This window comes from Sus scrofa, chromosome 6, assembly GCF_054392235.1.
Source record: "Sus scrofa isolate SSC_HxYL_T2T_F1_AM1 chromosome 6, Sscrofa_HxYL_maternal_Yorkshire_Landrace_v2.0, whole genome shotgun sequence".
Taxonomy (NCBI): Eukaryota; Metazoa; Chordata; class Mammalia; order Artiodactyla; family Suidae; genus Sus; species Sus scrofa.
The window spans coordinates 106,816,060-106,841,403 of NC_139388.1; the positions used below are offsets into that span (position 1 = coordinate 106,816,060).

Here is a 25,344-nt window from a genome sequence, read left to right on the forward strand (position 1 = left end):
AAAATCAGGTATCCACTGTAGAAAATTCTAATTAAGAGATTAAGAAAATGAGAGTTCCCTGGTGGCCTAGCTGGTTGAGGAGCTGGTGTTGTCACTGCATTGGCTTATGTCCCTGTTGTGATTTGGGTTAGATCACAGGCCAGGGAACATCTGCATGCGGAGATCATGGGGGGGGGGTAAAGGGTGGGGGGAAGTACAAAGGGCCTTTTTGTTGGGAAAATTAGACCACCCTTACCAGAACAAAGCCGGATTGATTGCAATGCACAGGACTCACACTGTATTGCAATGGATAAAAGAGTAAATGAGGGTTTTGGGGAGGTGACAGGAGAAGAAGACAATGTATATTAAGTGTAAACAAGAATGGTGAGGTATAAAAGAAGAGTTGGGACAGAAGTTAAATCAATTGCATTTACATCTTTAATAAAAAATATTACGTTAGGAGTTCTCGTCATGGCACAGTGGTTAACGAATCCGACTAGGAACCATGAGATTGCGGGTTCGATCCCTGGCCTTGCTCAGTGGGTTAAGGATTCAGCGTTGCTGTGAGCTGTGGTGTGGGTCGCAGATGCGGCTCAGATCCCGCGTTGCTGTGGCTCTGGTGTAGGCCGGCGGCTATAGCTCCGATTCGACCCCTAGCCTGGGAATCTCCATATGCTTTACAGGAATTTCATCAAATTTTTTGGCATTCGTTTAGCATGAAAAAAGAATGTTTTCCACTTATTTCCATTTATTAAACTTCCTGAGTTATGGGTTTTAAGATTTGGCTACAGGATACATCACATCACACACAGGCTTCTATTAACTTAAGCTATATGTGGACATTACAAAATATTCTCAAAGAAGTTCAGGTTAATTCAGTCCCATGAACATTTATTGATTTTCTTTTGAGAGGCAATTACTATGCTAGGTATAAGGGATCCATATCGGGATAGTTACAGCCTCAAAAATACAACCCAGATAACCTGAAAATTGTAATGTAATGCCGTTAAAAACTGAGATAGTAGTAGCAGCGTCAGTGAACCTGGGCAACACTTAAAGCAACCTAATGATTCAGACATGAGATCCATGGAAGCAATTTTGAAGGAGAAATAAGTACTAGCCAGCAGAAGCAGAGAAAGAATAGCATGAAGAGTTACAGAAATATTACAGAGCACATTATATGAAGGGCATGAGAAGCAACAACACTCTGATTTACTGAAGCATAATGTATATATCATGAGGTTGAAGGCTGAAGAAAGAGATAAAGCTAGTTTATAGAGAGATTTGTATGACATTCTAAGGAACTAGACTTTGTAAATTTATAAGGCACTAAACTGTAAGTAAAGCATTGGTATAATGTTGTATTTTTAGAAGACCATTCTTGCTGCGATGGTATGAGAAAAAGAATGTGTATGTATATGACTGGGTCACATTGCTGTAGAGCAGACATTGGCAGAATATTTAATTAAATTAATTAATTAATTAGTTAATTAATTTATGTCTTTTTGCCTTTTCTAGAGCCGCTCCTGCGGCATATGGAGGTTCCCAGGCTAGGGGTCAAATCGGAGCTGTAGCCGCCAGCCTACGCCAGAGCCACAGCAACGCAGGATCTGAGCTGTGTCTGTGACCTACACCACAGCTCACGGCAACGCCGGATCCTTAACCCACTAAGCAAGGCCAGGGATCGAACCTGCAACCTCATGGTTCCTATTTGGATTCGTTAACCACTGAGCCATGACGGGAATTCCAAGAATATTTTAAATCAGCTATGTTTCAATTTAAAAAAAAAGAAAGAAAAGGAGGTAAGACTGGGGGAAAAGAAAGAAGAGGTTAGAAGTGAGATGACCAATATGGGGTGTATGATATATATATATGGGTATATAAAAGAAAGGGAAATATAGGAGAAATTCAAAGTCAGATCACAGTATTTGGTGATAGATTGGAGGTGATTGGTGGGTATAGAAGTCTAGGATAACTCATGGGTTTCTGGTATTGGTGACTTGGTGGATGAGTGTGTCATGAATCCATATAGTTTAACAGGAAAAGGAATTTAAAAAATGAATATGTGGAAAAGGCCGAAAGTGATAAGTTTAATTTGTACCCATTGAGTTTGGGGTACCAGTGGAACTTTCAAGTGGACTTGTCTAGCAGGTTTTTGAGTTCACAAGCTTGAAACCTAGCTGAGAGGTCAAGGCTAAAGATACAGATGTGAAATCACCATTTAAATGTCACTTAGCATCACAAGAATGAGTGAGCAGGTTTCATTAATGCAGAAGAAACCTCCTTTGTCTTTCATGTTTACCATTCAGGCTGTCCTTCAGAGTTCTTTCTTCTTTCACAACCATTCCTCATCTTAATGGGATTTTTCCTGTTTGACCATATCATGGTCTAGGTGGAGTGGTGTCATTTTGATTTAACCAGAGAAATGGCGAACCCCTGCATAGGAACGCTATCTATGATTTCCAGTTTCCTGTTCTTACCAACTCATTGCTGACTTAGCCTCCCTTTGAGTTACTTCTTCATAAGTAGATATGTCTTTTCATGTTTCTTCAACAGTAAAGTCTCTTGTGTCACCTGCTATCAATGTGTGCTTTGGGGAGATATTACCCAGGGTTCAGTAGGTTGTCTAGATTTGTTTCCTATAGCTGCTCTTACAGAGACTTAGTGTCTCCGAGCAACATGAATTTATTATCTCACAGTTCTGGAGATGAGAAGTCTGAAATGGGTTTAACTGAGCTAAAAGCAAGATGTTAGCAGACCAGCATGCATTCTGGAGATCCTAGGAAAGGATCATTTATCTTTTTAAATTTTATTTTATTTTTTGTATGGCTGCACCCATATGGCATATGGAAGTTCCCCAGGCCAAGGACTGAATCTGAGCCACAGCTGTAGCCTACACTGCAGCTGCAGCAGTACCAAATCCTTTTAACCCATTGTGAGGGCCTGGGGATTGAACTTGCACCTCCATGGTGACCTGAACTGCTGCAGTTGGATTCTTAAGCCACAGCACCATGGTGGGAACTCCTCATTTATCTTCTCTAACTTCTGTATACCTTTGCTTGTGGCCTACTTTCTCCATCTCCAAAAGCCATCTCCCCAACCTCTGCTTCCCATCCTTTTTTCTGTCTGATGACCTTCTTGTTTCTCTCTTTAAGGGCTCTTTCCATTCCATCAGGCCACTGAGGCTGTCCAAATAACCTTCCCATCTCAAGATCCTTTACTTGATCACATCTGCAAATTGTCAGGTAAGATGCCATTCACTGGTTCCACGGGTTAGAATGTGGACATCTTTCCAGGGCCATTATTCAGCCTACCACACCCTCTGGGACAAGAAAGGAACACAGCTGCTCCACCTGGTTTGCAGTAGTTCTTAGAATAGGCACTGTGCTTATATAAGGTAACCGGCCAAAGGTACATTGTTTAAACAGTGTTCTTTAACAGAAACCAACTTTCAGTTTTACTGGTATAATATCATTGCTTATTTCCAAAAATCTCTAAGGATTACAGTGTAAATTTCATGGCCAGTCAATGTAACAGGCATTTTATTTATTTATTTTACCTCAGCGTCAAATTCTTCTTCCTAGGAGCTTCCTGCATTGGTTTTGAGAAAGCATCTATCTCCACTCATGTGTGCTTCTGGAAGCATGATAAATCCAGGGACCTGCCCTCCCTTCTGTAAGTTCCAGAACCCAAAGTTTTCTTTCCCTCTCCTGGTACAGCCAGGGAGTGGGCGCCTAACTTAGGTTTGGCTACTCAAATGCTTTGTCCCGCGACTTGAACCTTGATCTAGTAATATGAGATTAGACAAACCCATTGACATTTACTGATGTTGATTGTGTGGCACCAAACAAAACTGCTTCTGTCTTCCTAACTTCCGAGAGCTACGGTGTTGCCTCAGATCCTGCCTGTTTCAAGACTGCAAAGCTTTCAAGTCTTTCCAATAAATAACTTTCTCTTCAGTTAGCCAAATTTGGTTTCTGTCACTTACAGTCAGCAAATCCTAATAATAGCAGTGTTACAAAGATATTATTGTTGCCTGGTTGAATCAACCATAAGAATTTTGTAAGAAAATTGATTTTCTACTGCAAGTAAATTTATTCACTAAAGTCATCTAATTTGATTTCGGGCCTGACAGTTATGCTGACATTCTTATTTATGTGATCTCATTAAAAATTCTATGAATTAAACATACTTACAAATCTAGAAAGGCAAGGTGGTTGCTCTTTCTAGATCATGAAGGCTATTTTTCCTATGTCAATGCTTAGCCTTTTTATGGAATCTTATTTGAAGAATAAGTGACACTATACAGTCACTCTTGAATTGGCTGGGAATATCTTTCAGAGCTTTGTTAAAGCATTATAATCACGGTACTATTCTGCTAAGGATTTACCTCCATTTCGTTGAGCGTTTATTGGTTTAAATATTTTTTTCCCCCTCTTTAATGGAAAATCACTCAGTGAAATTGTGGAAAAGCGATTATTTATCTGAGTCATATTTTCATGGAAACTGTTTTTCACTTCTCTGCATTTTTAGGAGTGTTTTCTTTAAAAGGATATTCTATTAATATTTATAATTAGATATCACACAAAGCAGATGCTAAATCTTATGCTATAACTTTATGGGTACAATTACATAAAGAAGATTATACGCTCTTGGGCATAATGTTCTCTCTGGGAGCTGTGGAACAAAGGACAGACATTCTCCATGAAGATGCCCATTCTTTTGGAGTAGAGGGAAACAGGAAGATGGTGATTAACCACGGTTATTTTAACTATTATCACCCAGAACATACTACTTAAGTGGATAAAGCCTCTCCATAAGCACTAATTGATTGACTCTTTTCTCTCTTTGACCCAAATCTCAATTCACCCATTCACACAGTTTTTGTTTCTTTTCATACTGCAAAGCCGAAGCCTTATGGGTTCTTCCTATTTTCCGAGCACGTGGAGGTGTGGTCCTCGGTCTGTGTGCATGCGCGTGGCTTCCCAAAGCCGCTGGGGTAGATAGCCAGGGGTTTACCAAGGTCAGAGGACTGGAAGAAAAGGAATTCGTTTTTCTAATTACCGTTGGGCTAATTCCTTGAGAAGCCGGTGGAATGTATACTGTGTAATCTAATCCACTTGACCTCCCAAGACCCCTCCTTGTCTAGATGGGGAAACTGAGGCGCTGAAGGTTAACCGAAAGTAATGGCACTGGGTTTGAACGTCTGTCCTGGTGTGAATCTAGACTCTTTCCACCACCTTGTCTCTTCCCTGGCGAGTCTACTTTTTCAAAAATTTTACCAGGGACCCTGAGGATGGAGAGACAACAAAAAACCCTCTGTCCGCCTGCGCGATCTCCTGTGATCCAAAGTGTGGAGCGCTCCTGAAGAAAGGGTTAGAACTAAGAGCTGTCAAGTGAGGAGGGGCAGGTTCAGTTCTCCCGAGACGCTGCGCAAGGGAACGCACGGGGCACGCCCACCAAGGAGGGGGGCAGAGGCGGCCGCCTAGCGGTTCCTTGCCTGGGACGCGAGGCTTTCCCCTCCGTCCGGAGTGAGCGCGCGCACTTGCCGCCTGGAGGCTGCGCGGGCATCACCCGCAGGCCGGGAGCCCACTCCGGGGGACGCCGCGCGCCTCCCCGCGGCTTGGGCGCACGTGCCTGGGCTAAGGCCAGGGCTAGTGGCCGCGCCGTAGTAGCTGGGGAGGGTGGGAGAGCTGGCTCCGGGCCCCGGCCGCCACCCGCCCGCCGGCTCCGGTGGTTGGGCGGAGGAAGCGCGGGACTCCTCCTCCCCACCGTATTAACATGCACCTAGGGGCGGGTGACCAGCGCAGCCTCGCCGCCCTAGCCCGCCGCTTCCCGGCGCTCAGCCTCTGCGCCAGAGGCGAGCGCTGCGCTCCGGGCGCCGCAATCCTGAGGACACGGCCTCTTCGACACCTCCAGCCCCGGGGAATCGGCAGTATCAGCGGCGGGAGCGGCCGCAGCCGCCTCGGCTCCTCTCTGGAGTCCTTCCCATCACCTCGCTGAGAGCCTGTCCCAGCCACGGGGACATCTCTTTCGTCCTTCCTCGTCGGCTTGTGGGACCGACGGACGAAAGCGGGGACCGAGGGCCGGACCGCAGGCAGCGACAAGGTAACGCCAGGCTGCGCCGGGGACTGGGACGTGCGCTCCCGGCGGCGGCCCCCGGAGCCCGGGCCGCCGCCACCGCCGCGCGCTGGGTGGCTCTTGCCCGCCGCGCGGTCGCTGCTCCTCTCGCCGGCGGAGAGACTCTGGGCTGGGCTCCCCTGGCTGCCCGCCGGCTCTCCTTCTCCTTCTGCCTCCTGGGGCGCACTCCTTGGCCCCCGAGGGATTCTAGGGACCCAGGGGCCGGCGCGCCCCTCTCTAGGCGTGCGGTCCTCGCGGCACTCCCCGGGGGAAGCGCTGATTTTTAATTGCGACAGGGTCCTGGAAGGGGGAGGGGAGGAGAACACCAGTCCCGATCACGTCTACCAGCCAAATTCCCACACCCCGCCCCCAACCCCAGGTGCACCTTGCAGGGGAGGGGTGGGGGGCTGCTCCCTGAAGGGCATTTCTCGACCGTTTCTTGGGTCGTTGGCAAAGCAAGTTGTTGCACTTGTCTTTTAGGTGACATTTTGGCACTGGTGGTGGAGACAGCCCCCACCCCTGTGTGTGTGTATGCGTGCGCGCGCGCGCAAGAGAAAAAGAAAGCCAGAGAAGCAGAGACACAAAGAGAGGCACGCAGGGAGAGATCGAGATCCAGAAAGAGGCACACGGAGAGTACGAGGTCCAAGGGAGCATAGCTGGAGAGTCGCAGCCCCCACCCCTGCCCGCGGCCGAGGCCAAGGCCGATTCCAGTTTCAGTGAACGAGTGGGGTATTCTGCTAACTGAACGAGTGGGGCTCAGCCGAGAGCAGACAGGGACCTCTCCTCCGGGTGGGAGAGGTAACACAGAGCACTTTCATGGGGCGGGCGGTGTCGGGGGGTGGGGGGAGGCGACTGCAGCTGCGGCGGGGGGACTTCTAGGGGCTCCAGGGGGATGGAGACCCAGCCTACAAGACTCAGGATGCTGAGCCCAGAGAGCGCGGGAGGCGAACTAGCCCCGCCAGGCGCGGTGGCCCCGGGAGGCGGTGGGAAGGAGCGGCTCAGGTGCCCGCGCCCGCGACACTGTCTGTGCCGGCGCCGCTCCCGCCCCAGGCTCGCAGGCTCGCCTCCCTCCCGGCGAGGAGCGCTGCGGAATTTTTAGTCCGAGAACGGGAGGGGGTTTGAGGCGGCGAGAGGGCTGGGACTGGGACGCCCGGGGATGAGATGTTATTTCCTTTCTGGACTCAGGCGGTACTGCCCACTCCTGACACCCAGAGCCTTGCTGGGTTCTGGAGACTCGAAGCTTCCTTCTCCCCCACCCCGCCCCGGCGTAACACGTGAAGTTATGGAATTACAGTGATGAAAGACGTATAATAAAAGTAACAACTCAAGGCAGATCTTTAGCTTATATAGTCTTCCTGAATAGCTTTGTGAAGTGGTGATGGATCAATCTGACTTTGTAGTCAGAACCTGGGATGAAGAATGTTTAGAACTAGGAAAGCGATTTTAGGACCGGATGCAAACATTGTGCAAATTATTTTTACCAGGAAGGAGCTAACTGCCTTTTTAATGTTATTTATAGCGGAATTTCAGCTTTAGGAAGCAACTTTCTATTGGCCTCTGTAATTTTGCATGTGTAACAGTAATCTTTATCCTAACTTGAACGGAAATTACATGAAGGCAGGCGATGTTACAAGTGTCCTAATAGACCCAATGTCAAAAGGATAAAGTTTTCTTACATTTTATAAGGAAATAAAAAGTCATAAAGATATTGACTACATCTATGCAAAATATATGAAATTTAAACATGTAGGTTACAAAAGCTATCCTTGGTTCTGAAAACTCCTTTTTTGATGTGAAATAGGAAAGTTCATGGAAATCTGGTGTTAATGGCCTTGTTATTGTCTGGATGTATTAGTTCACTTTAAAGATGCTGCAGTAAAGTCATTGCCTTGCCGTTATTCCTAGTTCTAGATCTAAAGTTCTATGATTATTAAAAAAAAAAAAAAACTCAGTCACTTACTAGAAAGTATTAGCTACTATGAGAAGAGACTTGAATGCCTTTGCAAACATAGGATGTTTAAAAAATTGCATCTATTTTCTCTATGTTTCTATTCTAAGATTAGTTTGCCAAATAAAATATTTCATCTCTAAAGTTATAGACAATATAAATATTGGCAAAATGGACTGATAAAGAGATTCTTTAAAAATTATGATGTAATTCTCTGATAAAGCCCTTCAAATCAGACACAAGCAACAGTGCCTTTGGGGGACTAACACTTGAGTTTCCTTTTGGGGAATTTTCAGTTTAGCATCTGTAATTTCTCCTTCAATAGAAACTTCGTTCTACCAGGACCAAAACCTTGATGTGAGTGATTATTAAAATCAAGATACCCTTCTTAAAATGTCATGTAGCCCATACAGAGGAATAGCCTGTGTGTTGCTCTACTTTCTAAGCTCGAGTCCTTCTAAGCTTAGGTGTTCTGTTGAATCAAATTTGGAAATACAAATTGTATGCACTTTGATTTAACTCTATTAGGTATGTATGCTTTTGTTCCATATAGCTGTCTAGATTGATTAATTTTTAAATATACATGTAAAACTGGGAAGGGGGGAGCTGAAGCTCTACTCCTTTAGAGATGTGTAACATAGTAACAGTTTTAGCTACAACTCAAATGAAACAAGTAACATAGTCTTTGAATAGCTACTTCTTTTGGAAACAAAAACTAGTTTTCTGATTTTTGTTTCAGGTAATATTTCAAAATCAGAAAAAATACTATCTAAATGTGTATTTTAATAGTGAAGTTTCTATGACAGATGCACATTATAATATCTCCTTGGTCATGCCCACAAATTGTCCTACCCTTGATCAAAGCAACTGTCCTCTACACTGAAGGATTTATTTCCTCTTAGGAAGCCTTCCACTGCAAAGCTTTCTTGAAGATTTCATCTTTATAGAAATCACACTGCCTCTCCTTGGTTAATTTAAGGAAAGATGTGGTTGTAAGTCTCCCCCCCCCCCCCAATAAAGGGACATTATTAAAGGAAAAGCATTATGAAAGGACTTAAAAAAAATCTAAGCACTTTTCTCCAGTACTGACTTCCCACACTTATAATCTACACCTTATGTCTCTGATACACGGTTTGCTTTGTACATTTTTAATTTAAAGAAACACAATCACAAGAAGACCCTTTGCTAGAATTCTAAAAGTTTTTGTGCTGCTGAGACACTCAAAGGTTCAAAGCATCCTATCCTGTCTTGCGCTGTTTTTATTTCCAGTACAGGGTCAGGGCTTGTAATTCTTTGGTTTCAAAGAAAAGAATCATTTCTTCTTTGACTTTCTTTCTTTTGGGGGGACTGTGCCTGCGGCATATGGAAGTTCCCTGGCCAGGGATGGAACCTGCACCATAGCAGCAAACAGAGCTGCTGCAGTGACAATGCTGGATCCTTAACCTGCTGCACCACAAGGAAATTCCAGTTTTTTTTTTTTTTTTTTTTTTTTTTTTTTTTTTTTTTTTTTTTTTTTTTTTTTTAATCATGGGGGACGTGTAGCCTGATTTCTGTTCCTGCCCAATGAAGGTGACTTTCCTTTTTTTTTTTTTTTTTGTCTTTTTGCTATTTCTTTGGGGCCACTCCCACGGCATATGGAGGTTCCCAGGCTAGGGATCGAATCAGAGCTGTAGCCACCGGCCTACGCCAGAGCCACAGCAACGCGGGATCTGAGCCGCATCTGCAAACTACACCACAGTTCACGGCAACGCCGGATCGTTAACCCACTGAGCAAGGCCAGGGATCAAACCTGCAACCTCATGGTTCCTAGTTGGATTTGTTAACCACTGCGCCATGACGGGAACTCCGTGACTTTCTTTTTATGTGTAGTCTGTTAGGAATTCCCAAAGATGTTCCTAGGAAGGTCTAAAGCATTGTACTACAGAGGAGGATTTAGAACTAATCATCAGCCATTCTCTTTAATTTATTAAGCATCCACTGATAACTCATTGTATGAGTACCAGTTCCTTTAACATATAACACATTTGGCTTCTTCAAAATGTATATTTGCTATATATAATATCACCATTAATGCACATAGCGTGTGTGCGGGTGTGCATGCCCGTGCACACACACACACAGAGGCTACTTCTTTGTTCCTACCCCTGCAATACACAAACCACATGCAGAGCAAAACATGTGATTGAGGATAGAAAAAAATGTGATGTGGATATAAGGAGGTTGAAATGCTGAACAGCTTCCCTTTGAGGTCTTTTCCCTTGTCTTATTGCATGCAGGTTAATATTGCATATGAGATGCACTGACCCATAAATTTTACATCTTTCACTCCAGACAACCGTAGGGCCAGGCAACTGCTCTACCAGAAAGAAACTGGAGATAGTCTCTGCCTTTACTGAGCTAAGAGTTTTCCTGGGTGGTGTTTATTGTTTCGTCCTTCCTATAAGAGGTAACGATTACTGAGTAACAAGTGACATCCCACTTTGGAAGCTCAGCTCACACCCAGGAAGCACTCTGGATATGCAGCCACAGATCTTTGGCCCAGATTCCTTGGGCTTGTTTTCCCCCCTTGGGTAGATGAGACCCAGTATAGTGGCAATATCATGGCCCCATTTGAGGTTGTTGTGAACTAGATACCAGTGCACTGGATCATCTGTGAAAAGGCAGAGCCACCACCTCCTGGGATTTGCTTGGCACAAAACTGTTCATTTCAAAGTCTTTTATCATGGTTTGCTCATCTGTTGTCATGGACAATTAATTTCTCTCTCTTCTCTCAACATTTCTCGTTGGATGCGTAAGCAACTGTACAACAGCAAGCGTGAAGAATGTGGTTTGGCAGTTTTAACGGCCCGATCCTGCCAGGATCTCTTAGGATTTAGCAGAGCGGTGGTCTCCTTGGAGCCATGGAAGAGCCATAGGAGAGGAGGGTTTGTTTTGGGACCCGTGCTATCTCTCCAGCGCCTGCATCCCCATCTGCAGTGGGTGGGCTCAGAGGCATTTCAGTGGCTCCATCAAGGCGGCTGTGGGAAGGTCTCTTTCTCTCTCTCTCCCTCTCTCTCTCTCTCTCTGGGCACATTTCCAGCTCTGCTGCTTTAGTCCCTGACACATTGTGGCTAATTTGAAAACATCCACTGGAGTAACTTCTCTTTAGTTCTACTACTGGAGAACGTCAATGAGTACCTGATAGGAGGACTGGCTTTAACCTTCCCTCTCATCTCGAGATGACACCCTTGCCCTGGGGAACCCTCGCTTTCTTGGTTTCCATTTCAGTGGAAACTCAGTGTGATGCCTCTTTCGGGACTAGATATTTCCTTGGTAGACATCACGGAGATTTCTTTGCCAAACACATGCTGTTGTTCCAGAGGAAAATGGCATTTTGATCTTGTCTTAGCCTTTGCAAACAACTCTTCTTTGATATGATTCATCAGACTGCTCGTGCAAGAAGGCAAGGCACAGTCTTTTCCCAGACATGAATGCAGAAGCAAAGTCACCTTTTCCTTCTTTAAACAAGGATGAGCTTTTCCATTTGGAGCTGGGAAAAGGCAGCTGGGGCACGTTGAAGCAGTAACACGTTTAGAAGTTTGCTGTGTGAACTCCCTGGATTTCATACGTTATTTCCTCGTCCTTAGGCCTCAGCAAAAAAGTCTTTTAATCAGTGAAGCTCTTCAGTTGTATGCAGTTTTAGTGCTTGATTCTTTTTATCATGGTCAATTATAAAAATATAGTCAATAATGATACCTTGACTTTTGTGATTATCAGATGCATTGTCTTCTTCTCTGAATGATGCATTCCAGGAGATCAAGGACTAAATATCCCATGTTCACAAAATATCACTGGCACCTGGAATAGCACCTGGCACTTTGCAAGTGGTTGAGTGAGTGCACACATGAGTGTGTCCAAATCTGTATTCCAGCTGCGTAAGGACCATAACGTGGCTTTTGCATGGCCTGCCTTGTGATCTTAAACTCTGCATTCTTTGCTGCTAAGTTTACTCTGATAATACCTGGTGAACACAGGACTGATCCCAGCATGGCTGGCATATGATGGGTTCGGTTGTGTTTTCTTTCTTGTTAGGGAGGTTCCAAAATAAGATAGGGATTGAAAAAACAAAGCAATGCCCCCCCCCAATATTTTTCATTTTTTTCTCCTCCTTCTTACTTGATATAAACATGTGAATAACTTAACCACCCACACACCTTTACTGAATCCCCCACCCCCACTCCACTATTTGATACTAAGCACAAGCTTCTCTTCCACCCTTTACACCATAGGATCAAGCATTCCTTTCTATGTCTCCACTAAATCTGATACATATTTATATGCCATCCTCTGTTTCTGTGCTTGTCAGTCTCTATGAGACCGTAAGTTTACAGCATAACAGAGACCAAGGGGCAAGGAGAGGGGTTGCCTATGGAAGGGAGGCAAATCTTCATTGACGATTGAAAGATTGAATCCCATCACAGGGATGAGAGATAGGAAGTGGCGGGGGGAGAAGTGACCACACCTGACTCTTGCTGGAGGTTTCTGTAGACATTCTTAATTAGAAGCTAAGTGGGGATGTTGGAGTCTACCATTTTAAATTACATAGATTCACAGCCTTCTAGATATTTCTATGACTCTCTTATGCTAGTTTCTGGCCAGGCATGTAGTAGTATATTCTATCCTACACCTTTGAGAAACCTGTTTTTTGTCTTTGGCCGCACCCGAAGTTCCCAGGCCAGGGATTGAACCTGTGCCACAGCAGTGACAATGCTGATCCTCAACCCGCTGTGACACCAGGGACTGAGATACTTGAATGATGTATGGGGAGGGCCAGTGGTGTGGGTGTGCTACCCTGCCCTTGGCTCCCTGCTTTAGGTGTGACAGCCATTGTTCAGCCTTAAAGATCTGTGAGGAAATGTAAGACCCAGCATGGACTTGACCCATGAGTTTGTACTATGCATAATCATTTTTCTAGATCTGCCTTCACTTTATTGATACTTTAAAGTATTCTGCTTGGATGATCAGGAGCCTAAGGGATTTGGCTGGTAGATGTCAGCTATTTGGCCTTATATAGCCTTTGCAAGTATGGGCAAACAAGCAAATGAAATTACATTCTTTTCCTTGAGCTCATGCGTATGGAGACTCTAGAAGCGCAAAATGGAGTTCCAATCCTTGGGCAGCTGAAAATCGAATCCAAAGGACTGGGATCATCTGGGTTGCTTCCTAAAGAGAAAGGACTTAAGTTGGACTTTTCTGGGGCTGTAAGAATTAAGTAGGAGGAAGGGATGACTTCCATTGACAAAGTCATGGGGTGCAAAGCAGCCTGGAGGATTCCTGGTTCAGGGAGGTGGCCTTCTTCACTAGCTTCTCTAGTTCATTTTAGTTAGACCTGGAGAGGCATCTGATTGAGAAGGAGGGAGACACAGTAAGGAGGGTTTTACTGACTGCGCAAGAATGTATAGGGTTCATAGGAGCATTGGAGGATTATGTGTGGACAGTGACGTGGACAAGTGGCCTCTTGGACTGATAGAAGTAGGTAAGTCTGCCACCAGATTGGATAGAGGGATGTGTTGGGGACGGTTGGACTCATTCAGGCATAAATGGTGAGACCCACGTCTAGGGAAGTTGGAATGGGAGAAGAGAAGACATGAAATATTTCAAAAATTTTTCTCCCGGGTTCTTTTCTTTCTCTATTACTCTATACCTGGGTCACAAAGTACTTTTCAGGTCTTTAGTAGTTATTAAGAATTATTGTGGGAGCTCCCGTCGTGGCGCAGTGGTTAACGAATCCGACTAGGAACCATGAGTTTGCGGGTTTGATCCCTGGCCTTGCTCAGTGGGTTAAGGATCTTGCGTTGCTCTGAGCTGTGGTGTAGGTTGCAGATGTGGCTCGGATCCCACATTGCTGTGGCTCTGGCGTAGGCTGGTGGCTATGGCTCTGATTAGACCCCTAGCCTGGGAATCTCCATATGCCACGGAAGCAGCCCTCGAAAAGGCAAAAAGACAAAAACAAATAAACAAACAAAAAGAATTATTGTGAAATATTTTAGTAACACAAAAAATTAAATGTTATGATAAACACTGCTGTGCCCAGTCATGGCACACACTCTTGATACTGTCTGAGTACTTTCTCTTCAAGCTTACCTCCCCTCATTAGTACCCTCTGCACTGAATTTGGTATTTATCATTGCTATGCATTTCCTCACACTTTGCTATGTATGAGCATGCACCTACACAGTATAGTCTTGTCTCGCACTTATGAAACTCTGTATAAATGACAACGCACTCTTTGTAGTCTTCTTTACCTGACTTTGATTAGTATTTTGTTGATATGTATAGGTATTGTTTATTCATTTTTACTACCATGTGGTACTCCATTGTATAATATACAGTGGTTATTGTACCAGTCTTCTGTTGATGGACATTGAGGGTGTTGTCCAACAAAGCTGCTATGAAGGTTCATACCTCCATCTTCTTGTCTAAAAAAAGAGCTTTTCCTCAAGGTATCTTCTTAGGAGAATTACAGGAGGGCGAGATTTGTATTGTTACATTTAGCAGGTAGTGCCAAATAACCCAAAAGGGTCTTCCTATTTATACTCACACCAGCCATCAATAAGAGCTCCTTTTGTTCCCTGTCTTTGTCAACCTTTGGCGGTACATTAATTTTTTAGCCAATCTTCAGGATGTGAAATCATTATCTCCTTGTAGTTTGAATGTATTGTTTCCTGACTGACTGTTCATAATGTTGACTGATTTTTTTTCCTCTCTCAATGTTCACATTTCTTTGGAATACATGGTCATACAGGTTGGCCACTCTCCCACTGCTTAAAAATCACAGTGATTTGTAAGAGTTATTTATGTGTTCTGGATATCAGAGCTTCAGAAATGAAATGTAACTCATTTCAGTAGGCTTCTCCCAGGGGGTAGCTTGTCTTTTCATTTTTATAGTGTCTTTGGGTGAAAATATTATCTTTGAACTTGAAAATAGATGCATTTTTAATTCTTCTCTGTATGATGTAGATATCTTGTTTAAGAAATCTTTTCCAATTCTGCGTGATAAAGGTATTGTCCCTTCGTATCTCTAAACTATGAAAGCTTTATTTTCACATTTAGTTCTTCAAGGCTTTCTCATCAAAGATTACCTCATAAACTCCTTAATGACATTTCCAATTTGGGCACAACATGTAACATCTCTTGGTCTTATTTCTTCCTCATGAGATAGACTTTGAAGTAGTGGTTCTGTATGGATTCTGTGGCCACCAATCCTCTTCAAGACTTTATCACTTAATGTCTGGAATGCACAGAAGTCTCTTAATGGGACTTCTGGCTTCCAGGGTCTCCTTCCTCTGATTAAACCAGCATCTTGATTTACGTTTCTAAAGTCTTGTCAAAGTCATTTTGAGACTCCTCAAACTCTGACCTTGAGATGGCGAGGGCCACAGTCATGTCCATTTGTGCTCCTCCGCATCCCCCAGATCCAAGCACAGGCTTGGAACATGGTTGGTTGGTCCTCGGATGTGTGAGTGAGGAAAAGGCATGAAGGCCCAGCTGGCTCCCTTCGTAGATCAGCTTTATTTCTTATTTATTTATTTTTGGCCATGTCCTGGGCATGAGGAAGTTCCCGAGACAGGGACTGAACCCACACCACAGGGGTGACTTGAGCCCCAGCAGTGACAGCACCGGATTCTTAACCACTAGGCCACCAGGGAAATCCTTCCATTTCTTTCTTTTTTTTTTTTTTTTTCCAATTTTATTGAATTCTAGTTGATTTACAATGTCGTGTTCGTTTCAGGTGTATAGCCAAGTGATTTGGATTATAAAGAATACCTGTATATATATTGTGCTTCAGCTTTTTTCCCTCATAGATTATTACAAAATATTGAACATAGCTCCCCATGTTGTACAGTCGGTCCTTGTTGTTTATCTGTTTTATATACAGTAGTGTGTATCTGTTAATCCCAAACTCCTAATTTAGATCCCCTCTCCATTCCTTCATTAGTCTCTTACATTAAACCTCTTCTCCAGCATAACCAACCCTGCTTGTCAGGACTGTGCTCTTCTGGCTCTTCTTCCCTCTTCAATTCTTTTCTTCTTCATGTGTTTGAATTCTGTCGACCTGATGAATCCCTAACGGCACATTCTCCTAGAGCCAGGACAGGAGGAGCCTGGGGTTTTCTTTTCTCATCATGTCCTTCTAGACAGTTTGAGGGTTTTACCGTGACGCAGAACTTCTTTTAAAATCATTGTTTCAAAGCTCTCTCTATTCTTGGAGTTCCCATCATGGCACAGAGGAAACAAATCCAACTAGGAACCATGAGGTTGTGGGTTCGATCCCTGGCCTTGCTCAGTGGGTTAAGGATCCGGCATTGCCATGAGCTGTGGTGTAGGTCGCAGACACGGCTCAGATCCCACGTTGCTGTGGCTATGGCGTAGGCCAGCAGAACAGCTCCAACTGCACCCCTAGCCTGGGAACCTCCATATGCTGTAGGTGTGGCCCTAGAAAGAAAAAAGACAAAGCTCTCTCTGTTCTTGAAATCTCAGGCCCTGTCAGGTCTCACTTCTCATGTGAGGTGTTTTATGACTTCCTCCAGCCCAGGGGAAACTCTCCTCTGAATTCTAGTTGCGTTTTTCTGGATCATTTACTTTATGATTTACGTTTTAAACATTTTTGTGAATACTTTTAGATTCCACGTTCCTTTGAGTGATGAATTGGCTTCCATGATTTTGTTCCTCTCCTAAGTCTATCCTGTAGCCAGCATGGTGGTTTTTCTCAGTGGGTGGCAGGTGCTTTCATGATGATTGTAATTAGTTATTGCAGCTGCCTCAGATGAGTGGTGATTTGGAGTGTAATGATGTTGGGGATGGTGGCATTCCTGGAACATGGAAGGATTTGGGCTAGGGAGTCAAATTGAAGTAACCAAAATGTGAGTTGTATTTTGATCTTTTTTTTTTTTTTTTTCCTTTTTATGGCCATGCCTGCAGCATATGGAAGTTTCCAGGCTAGGGGTCAAATCAGAGCTACAGCTGCAACCTACACTGCAGCTTGTGGCAACACTGGATCCTCAACCTACTAGGCAAGGCCGGGGATCAAACCTGCATCCTCACAGAAACTGTGTTGTGGTCTTCTTAGCCTGCTGAACCATGATGGGAACTCAGAGCTCTGTTTTGGTTATGTTATGTTGATTTTTGATATGGCATGTCCCATCATCAATTTGGGAAACATTAAACCTGAGTTTTATGAAATGATAAGTGTTTGAGATATTGATTAGGGCACTCTGTGCTGGAAGGTGATCATGAGATTCATGACATTAGCAGCTGTTTCTATGTTCCAGACAGGAATCTGAGCTTCAGTTCCCAATCCTGAATCTGCTATCCTGACATCTAACTAACTTGATGACTGTGGGCAGTTTAATGAATTTTTCAGTGTAAGTTTTTCTCATCTGAACAGGGAGGAAAATTCAACTCACATATCAGTTTTTGAAAGGATTCAGTGAACCACCCTTTGTAAAGTTGCTAGTTCAATGGTGGGCAGTTAATAAATGCTGTTATTAACAATGCATTTGATCGCCGAGAACTCATCTACCAACCATCTTTTTATATCCAAGTAGCACATTGGTTTAGAAGAGGCAATTTTCAAAGTATTTGAAAATCACTTGATTAGTCATGAAAGACTTTTCTTCTATTGAAAATTCCTGGATCTGATTTCATTTTCCCTTATTATCTGATAACAGTGAGAACAATTCACTGAACAAGTTCAATAATAGCTAGTATTCATTGAACACTCTGATTTTTGGACTCTGGCGGAGCATAACTTTCAGCAGTGCTTGCCGCCTCTATAGGCTGCATTTAAGGGAAAGAGGCCCACAGCCCCTATGGTTCAGCCCTGCCTGACACATGCTGTGAGGAGATTACAAAAGAAACCAAAGTCATGTCTTTCTCCCCAAGGAAGATTTAAATGTGAAATAATTAATGCACCAAAACCAACATACAAAATGTACATTTTAATTTACTCTGGCCAGAACGCATGCTTATTTATTTTTATTTTTTAAATTTTATTGAAGTGTAGTTTATTTGCAATGTTGTGTTAATGTCTGCTATACAGCAAAATGACGTAGTTATATGTATACATATTTTCATATTCTTTTCTGTTATGGTTTATCGCTGGATATTGAATATAGTTCCCTGTGCTAAATAGTAGGACTTTGTTCAAAATGCACACTTATTTATTTCTTTGAGAAATTTTTATTTGGGGAATTTTTGAACATATACAAAGGAGTAAGTAATTACTAGCTTCAGGAATTATAAATAAATGGTCTCTTGTTTTACTACTACCTCCCTACCTTGCGGTAATTATTTTAAAGCAGGTGTCAAGCGTCAATCATTTAATCTACCAACATCATCAGCTATCTGTGCTCTTTTATTTCCTTTTTCCCTTTTTTATTAAAATATAGTTGATTTACAATGTTATATCAATTTCTTCTGTACAGCAGAGTGACCCAGTCATATGTATATATATATATATATATATTTTCATATATATATATTTTCATATATATATATATATGTATACATACACACACACACACACACACACACACACATATATATGTATTCCATTTTTATATTATCTTCCATCATGGTCTGTCCAAAAGACTGGTTATAGTTTCTGTGGAATGCATATTTATTAAGGCAAGATGGGATATGGAAGAAACCCCGAGGCTAACCAGAAAGAAGCCATTATGTTGGATCCTTACAGAGGTGCATCTCCCAGTGGTCACTGTGAGCCCTGGTTCCTGTGTTTTGGAAGGTGGAGCACTCATCTTCTGTTTGCATCTACTTCCTCTGCTCTTTGGGGCTTATCTTCTGTCTCAAGTCATGTGTCTTCACTCAGTTCACTGCTTCTCTTAAAAGAGGCCCTGTAAATGAAAACCAATACTAAACAGAATGAGAATTTTACTGATTGATTAGAAGGAAAAGTTCCATTGTTTTTTCATAAAGGGAAGGATTTTTGGGCAGTTCCAGTTCTATATTATTTGGGTTTTGTAGGATTTTTCTTTCTTTTAGCATACTGTTTTGTATCTTTTTAACTTGGGTTTAAAACCCCATAGAACCAAATCAAAAATAGTTTCCCCATGTCCTTAATTCTTTTAGGGCTTCCTTTTGGGTAGAAATATTGCCACACATAATCTGGCTTGAAGTGTTCCAAAGAGACCTGATAAGCTCATATTAAATGTGATGAAATTTACCAAGAGGTTGTGTTCCATAGTGTGCTTATAAGCTGATTATTTTTGGACATCCAACAGAATTATCCCATCAAATAGTGTATCTGACAGTGAGTGGCTTCTAAAGTTAAATTTATTTCTAGAGTCTTTTTCACCCATTTTCTATAAGCAAACTGGTATTACTCCAGTGAAAACCAGAGCTATCTAAAATTTGGGACCTGATGTCTGAAAAAGAATTCTAAATTGTGACCAGGAACATATACCATCCCTTCTGCACAGAATTAGGACCTCTTTGACTCTGCCAGGGGTTGGGTGCTGGACCACACTCAGGCAAGAGCTGCTGCCATCACAGCAGTGTGGTTTCCTTTGATCCAGGATCAGAACCAAGAGGCTTACTGATGGCACTAATAATTGCTCAATAGCTACATTTATGTAAACCACTTACCTTTATTTGCCTACTTGAATGAAAGAAGAAAAGTCTAGTGTAGTTCAGTTATTCATAGTATGTCCTGTGTTGAGAACCAACATGTGTAGGTAATTTCTAAGTCAGATGACAGTGAGTTAGGAGTGATAGATGGAAACGTATTCCTTTGGAGTTCCTGCTGTGATGCAACAGGTTAAGGATCTGGTGTCTCTGCAGTGGTGTGGGTTTGATCCCCAGCCAGGCACATAGTTTAAGGATCCAGCATTGCCATAGGTGTGGCATAGGTCTTAGCTGCAGCTGGGATTCAGTCCCTGGCCTGGAATGTCAAAAAAAAAAAAAAAAAAAAAAAAAAAAAAGAAAAAAAAAAAAAGTAAAAGGTGGGGGGAGGAAAGAAAGAAAGAACTATATTCATTTGTCCTATGTCATTTTTCCATATTTTTTTCCCTATGCATTTCAGATCCTAAAGATGCCCACTAGTAGGATGATGGGAATGACCAATGTACTCATTCATGCAGCCAACAATTTATTGAATAACTAGTATGTGCCAGGCATTATTCTAGGTACTTTGAAGTTAATCCTGAACAGAAACAAGAACAAAAGACAAAAGGCATGCCCTGTGGACTTTCAAGTGTAAGGAAATCAGACAGCAAACAATAAACATGACATTTCTTTTAACGTATTAGAAGATATGAAAAAAATAGAACCAGATCAGACTGGTTACTGAACTACTGTTCTTGGATAGATTTCCAGTATAGAAGAAAATAAGCTTAATTTTTTTTTTTAACTCAGACATTCACTCCATTCACTCCAAATATTCTAGCTTTGGGACCTGACAAGGCTCTGAGAAGGTTCTGGGGTGATGTTTACTGCTGTGTCATTCCTTTGTCCTTTCTATCTATATGCTTTTCAGATGTACTCTCTGCCATATTGCATTGTAGGTACTTGTGTGTGTGTGTGTGTGTGTTTTCTTTTCATTTTTTGGCCACATGCAAAAGTTCCAGGGCCAGCAATCAAACCCGAGCAGCAGCTGTGGCCTATGCCACAGCTGCAGCAATGCCAGATCCTTAACCCACTGCACCACAGTGGGAACTATACTACTTATATTTTTTAACCTCCTGCTAGATTATGAACTGTAACAACAAAGGATGTGTTTCTTACAAACTTACATTCCTGTAATAAATCTGCTAATATTAATAATGGGTATTATATCTTTCTGAATGCTTACTATGTGCTAAGTACATGATGCTGCACTTATGCAGAAACTGGTACCATGCTTTACAGAATCTATTATCAGACCACAGAACTGCCACAGGTAGAGATGATCACTGAACTGAGTTCTGTTAGCAGAAGGCTGTGTACTGCCCTGGTGCCTAACCTAGTGCCTGGCATTTTGGTTGGCATCCAAGCAATGTGGAATGAAATGGAAATCATGTAAATGGCGGCATCGTGAAACTGATAACACTCAGAAACGTGCCTCCAGTGGCCTCCAAGATACACCCTCTTGTTTTAAATTGTTTCAGCCCAGGAAGTGGCTATTTGAATATTCTTGAAGAGACACCTCTTCCCCCACTCCCCTGCTTTAATTCCTTTCTCCCTTTCCATTCATCTCATTTGTGGAGAACGCAATAGAAACAGAATTACTTCTGCTGAAATCATAATCTATCATCTCTAGTTTGAGTGTGAAGCTTTTTGTTTTGTGATGGCTGTTATAATAAGGGATCTCCATGGATCCTTTTCTTATTTTTTGAGTTCCAATTTCGTTGTGACTGACTGGTGTGTGCTCCCATGGGTTCTTTGAGGACATGGCATTTTGATGGCACCAAGAACCTGGAGCATCAACATGTTGGGTTTGGCTCACCTTCTACTTTGCACCTGCCTCCTCCCAATTGTCAGAGAAATTTTGTGTGACAGAGGTGAGTCTGCATGGACCCTTCTGGGGAGATGGTGGTGGGGGGGGCGGTGCATCTGTTCACTCTGAGGCGAGTCACTTCCTTCTTTCCAGGAAAAGGTCTCTCAGCTGCAAGAGAAACTCGAGCTCCTGTTTCCCATCAAATAATCTCTCGGCAAGGACACTTAGCACATCCCTCCCAGATGAAGCCATACACGCACAGGTGATCCTGGCATCAGGATTCAAGTTAGGGAATGTAGGGGGCAAACCTGGTACACCTTCGGCAAGGTTCAGATGAGGAGTCTAAATAACGTGGGGAGGGGGGAGCTGTTAGATCATCCTCCTGAGAAATCCCTCCGGAAAAGTGCTCCTTGTCTCTGGGAACTCTTGGTGGTTCAGCTTGATGGAATCACACACCTCAGTCTGTTTAAACAGACACTGGTAAATCCACACTGTTGTATCCCTAACTCAAAAGCAAGGTAATTTGCATGGTCTGTAATATACTAAAATGCTGCTGTAGGTTTTTTTAACTCTAATTTTTTAAGAAAAAGCCAAGCTGGGAGTTCCCACTGTGGCTCAGTGGTAACGAACCTGACTAGCATCCAGGAGGATGTGGGTTCTGTCCTTTGCCTTGCCCAGTGGCTTAAGGATCGAGCTTTGCTGTGAGCTATGGTGTAGGTTATAGACGTGGCTCGAATCTGGCATTGCTATGGCTGTGACGTAGGCTGGCAGCTGCAGCTCCAATTCAACCCCTAGCCTGGGAACTTCCATCTGCCACAGATGTGGTCATAAAAGGAAAAAGGAAAAAGAAAAAGGCAATTCAATTGTTTAAGCATCTCTGTCTCAAATAAATAAGTATTGGTACTGGATATTTGGCTCATGTACATTAACAGAAGCTGAAATGAAGATGGATACATGTAAAATTGGTAGAACAGTGAGTGTCTTTCATAAAGGCCCTGCTACCATAGAGTCATGGACAACAAAGGCATTTTGTAAGTGCAACGTCTTCAATTTTTCTTCCCATGTTTCTACGTAGATTATTTCTAATGCTTTAGTTTTCTTCAGAATTGCTTTATATTCCTTACCAAAATAAATTTTAATATTGAATTGACTAGGGCATAAACTTGGTGAATGGTAAGACAGGTACTAGTAAAGGTAATATGCTAATAGCAATGCATTAACTTGTTAAAGTCAGGAAATATATAGCCAAAGGCTTGGCCGTGTTTTAATCTATGGGTATCTTACACCGAAGTTCAAATCCAATTTATTGATATTAGACATGTTCTGAAAATTAACTTATTTACACATGTATGGAGAGCACATGAGTCAAAACATTTTATTATAAATTACATAATTAAAATTAGTTTACATCACACAGTCATAATATGTTTAGGTATAAAATGTAAGGATAACTAATATTTTCTACGGTATTTTGTACCATCTGCCTGGAACTTTGCCATCTCCCTAATTCCAATTCATTTTCCATGACTTTTTTTTTTTTTCTCATTAATTCCACTCTTGATCGCCATTTGCAAAGTAGTTCAAATGTCCCCGTATTCTCAGCACCCTGGTTCACATACAGATTCTTAATAAATATTTGTCAAATATTATTGCTTCTTAAATATTTATCCAGAGAATGAATGTGAAGTAACACAGTTCTCAATGATTTAGATTTTTTGCTTATAGTAACAAGTTCGAACCACTTATTTACTTCACATTCTTACTACCTGAAGAGAAATTGGTAAACAAAACCAAGACCACACCAACATTATTTATCCCATTAGTTATTGTTAATTGATCAATTATGCCATAATGCTGAAAAAATGCAAAAGAGATTGAAAACATTTCCTGCCTTCAAACATCTTCCTTGGCTAGTATGTGGCAAAAGATTTGATTATTTTCCCTATCCCTAAAGTTGCATTAAAAATCTTTGTCAATGTTTCAGTCTGTCGATATTCTTCATAACATTTCAGAAATGAATCAGCCCATCTGTTTCTAGAGCACTGTCATTCCTCAGCAACTTTATCGAATTTTCCTCTTGGCTGCATTATCATTGTTTTGGAAAACTTGTTTTTCTTCTAAGCCTTGACAGCTTAGATGGAGAAAACCAAAGTCTTGCTTCCATTGTTAGAGATTTCTCTTTTGTTTCCTAAAGATAAATTGAGCCTCCTGTGATGGTTTCTAAATTATTGATGATGTTCCCTAAATACTTCAGTGGCATAAGTGGGATTTTGGTTGAGCAGGAGCCATAAGTAAAGTGCTTTAGTTAAACATCACCCCTAGAAGATCCCATGAAGATTTTAAGCCCATAGGTTTAAAGAGAGAAGGCAGCTTCCTTTCAGAAAGATAGCCTGCTGAATCCAAAACAGAATTAATTTGTCATCATTTAACTTTACATCTCCACATAGCAGTGATTCTCAACCTTGTCTAGGCATTAGAAACATCTAGAAAATTAAAAAAAAATACCCATCTCAGGCCCTTCCTACACCACCTCATCTTCACCTGTACGGTGGATTCAGGTGTGAGCATTTACAAAGCCTGTCAGATGATCCCGGGGCATGTCTGTGGATGAGGACTTAAGTGGTTCTCCATACTGTTTTCCACAGTGTCCCAGCCTTGACTCTTAACACTCCTCTACATCATATACATAGTTTTATGTGTCAGGCTGCCTTATGTGTCATCTCCTGATTAATATTATGTCTTATATTTTTCATCTATGTCTTGCCTCTGTGGTTTCCTCTCCTTGGAATGCTCTTATTTCCTTTTCTGCCTGGCAGGCCTCTAAACATCACTTAGGACAGCTCAAGACTCCTGAAGCTTCCCTGGAAAGTTTTATGTACCATTTCCCCTGAGTTCCAACAGTATCTTACATGTCCTGATTACAACATATTATAAAACTCTGCCACCATGCTGGTCTCTCCAAGACCTGGTGGAGAAGAACTGACTTCTTGTAGGACCAACTTGCAGGAGAAGCACTCATCCCCCAGCTAAGCTGAGAGTTGGGAACACTAGTGCATGCTGTTGGAACAAATGCGGGACCTAGGGTAGGTGAACTGGGCAATGGAGGCCCAGTAGGATGAAGGCTATTTCTATAATTCAGACAGATTCAGGAAGAAAGAGAGTTTAGGAAAAATGTTTGAAAAACAGACTATAGTTCAAAAAAATAAAGTGAGAAAAAGGAGTCAGTGTGTCTGTTATTTTTTGTGGCCTAACCAATTGATACAAAACTTAGTGATATAAAACAACCATTTCATAGAGAGTCTATGGGTCAAGAATTCAGACAGGGCGTAATACTCTCATTGGAGAGGTGTATGTAGTTGAGTGTCTACAATATCAAGAAGCAGAGGACAGTGCTGTTGTATCTGGACAGGATGCTTTGGGTATAAGGCCCAGGCTTTAGTTCATAAAATAGAAAATAGGATGGAGAAAACTTGATTGAAGAGATACCTTTTGGGTTGGGCTTCAAAGAAGATGCTTCATTGCCAGGCTCAAGCTTAAGGGCTGGATGAGGTAACAAAAGGGCTAAAGGTGTTTAGATAGTGGTGAATAATTTGTGATGGTTAGAAAGGAGCGTGTGTGGCAAGATACATCAGAGAGAAGCTTTGGGATATAAACCAAAGAGCTTAATTTTATTTATCATGCAGCAAAGGATCATTGATTTCTTTTTTTGGCAGAATGTCTCTCTAGATAGAGCCCATCCAGATTTTGAGACTAGAAATGGCTGAAGAATGGGTGAGTTAAGCAGCTGTGTATAGGGGGTTATGTTGCCAGATCTCTACCAGGT

At 42.4% G+C, this 25,344-nt stretch overlaps 1 protein-coding gene and 1 long non-coding RNA gene across 27 annotated transcripts in view; one reads left to right on the forward strand and one right to left on the reverse strand.

Moving 5' to 3' along the window:
- DLGAP1 (DLG associated protein 1) overlaps nucleotides 1–25,344 on the forward strand; it is a 1,399,633-nt gene that overhangs the window by 529,061 nt on the left and 845,228 nt on the right. For 19 of the 26 annotated variants that reach the window (XR_014807681.1, XR_014807682.1, XR_014807680.1 and 16 more), the window contains exon 1: nucleotides 5,491–6,087. The exons of 5 other annotated variants lie outside the window; for them this stretch is intronic. The gene's annotated coding sequence lies outside the window, so the exon portion shown is untranslated. Of the gene's footprint in view, nucleotides 1–3,134; nucleotides 3,225–3,563; nucleotides 3,655–5,490; nucleotides 6,088–25,344 lie in introns of those variants that run through there. 2 more of the 26 variants (XM_084964262.1, XM_084964278.1) reach the window with 1 other exon arrangement.
- Nucleotides 19,898–24,151, reverse strand: LOC146402735 (uncharacterized). The gene is made up of 2 exons (XR_014807695.1): nucleotides 21,703–24,151; nucleotides 19,898–21,659 (listed from the first exon to the last, which is right to left on the reverse strand). It is a non-coding gene; the product is annotated as an uncharacterized LOC146402735 (long non-coding RNA).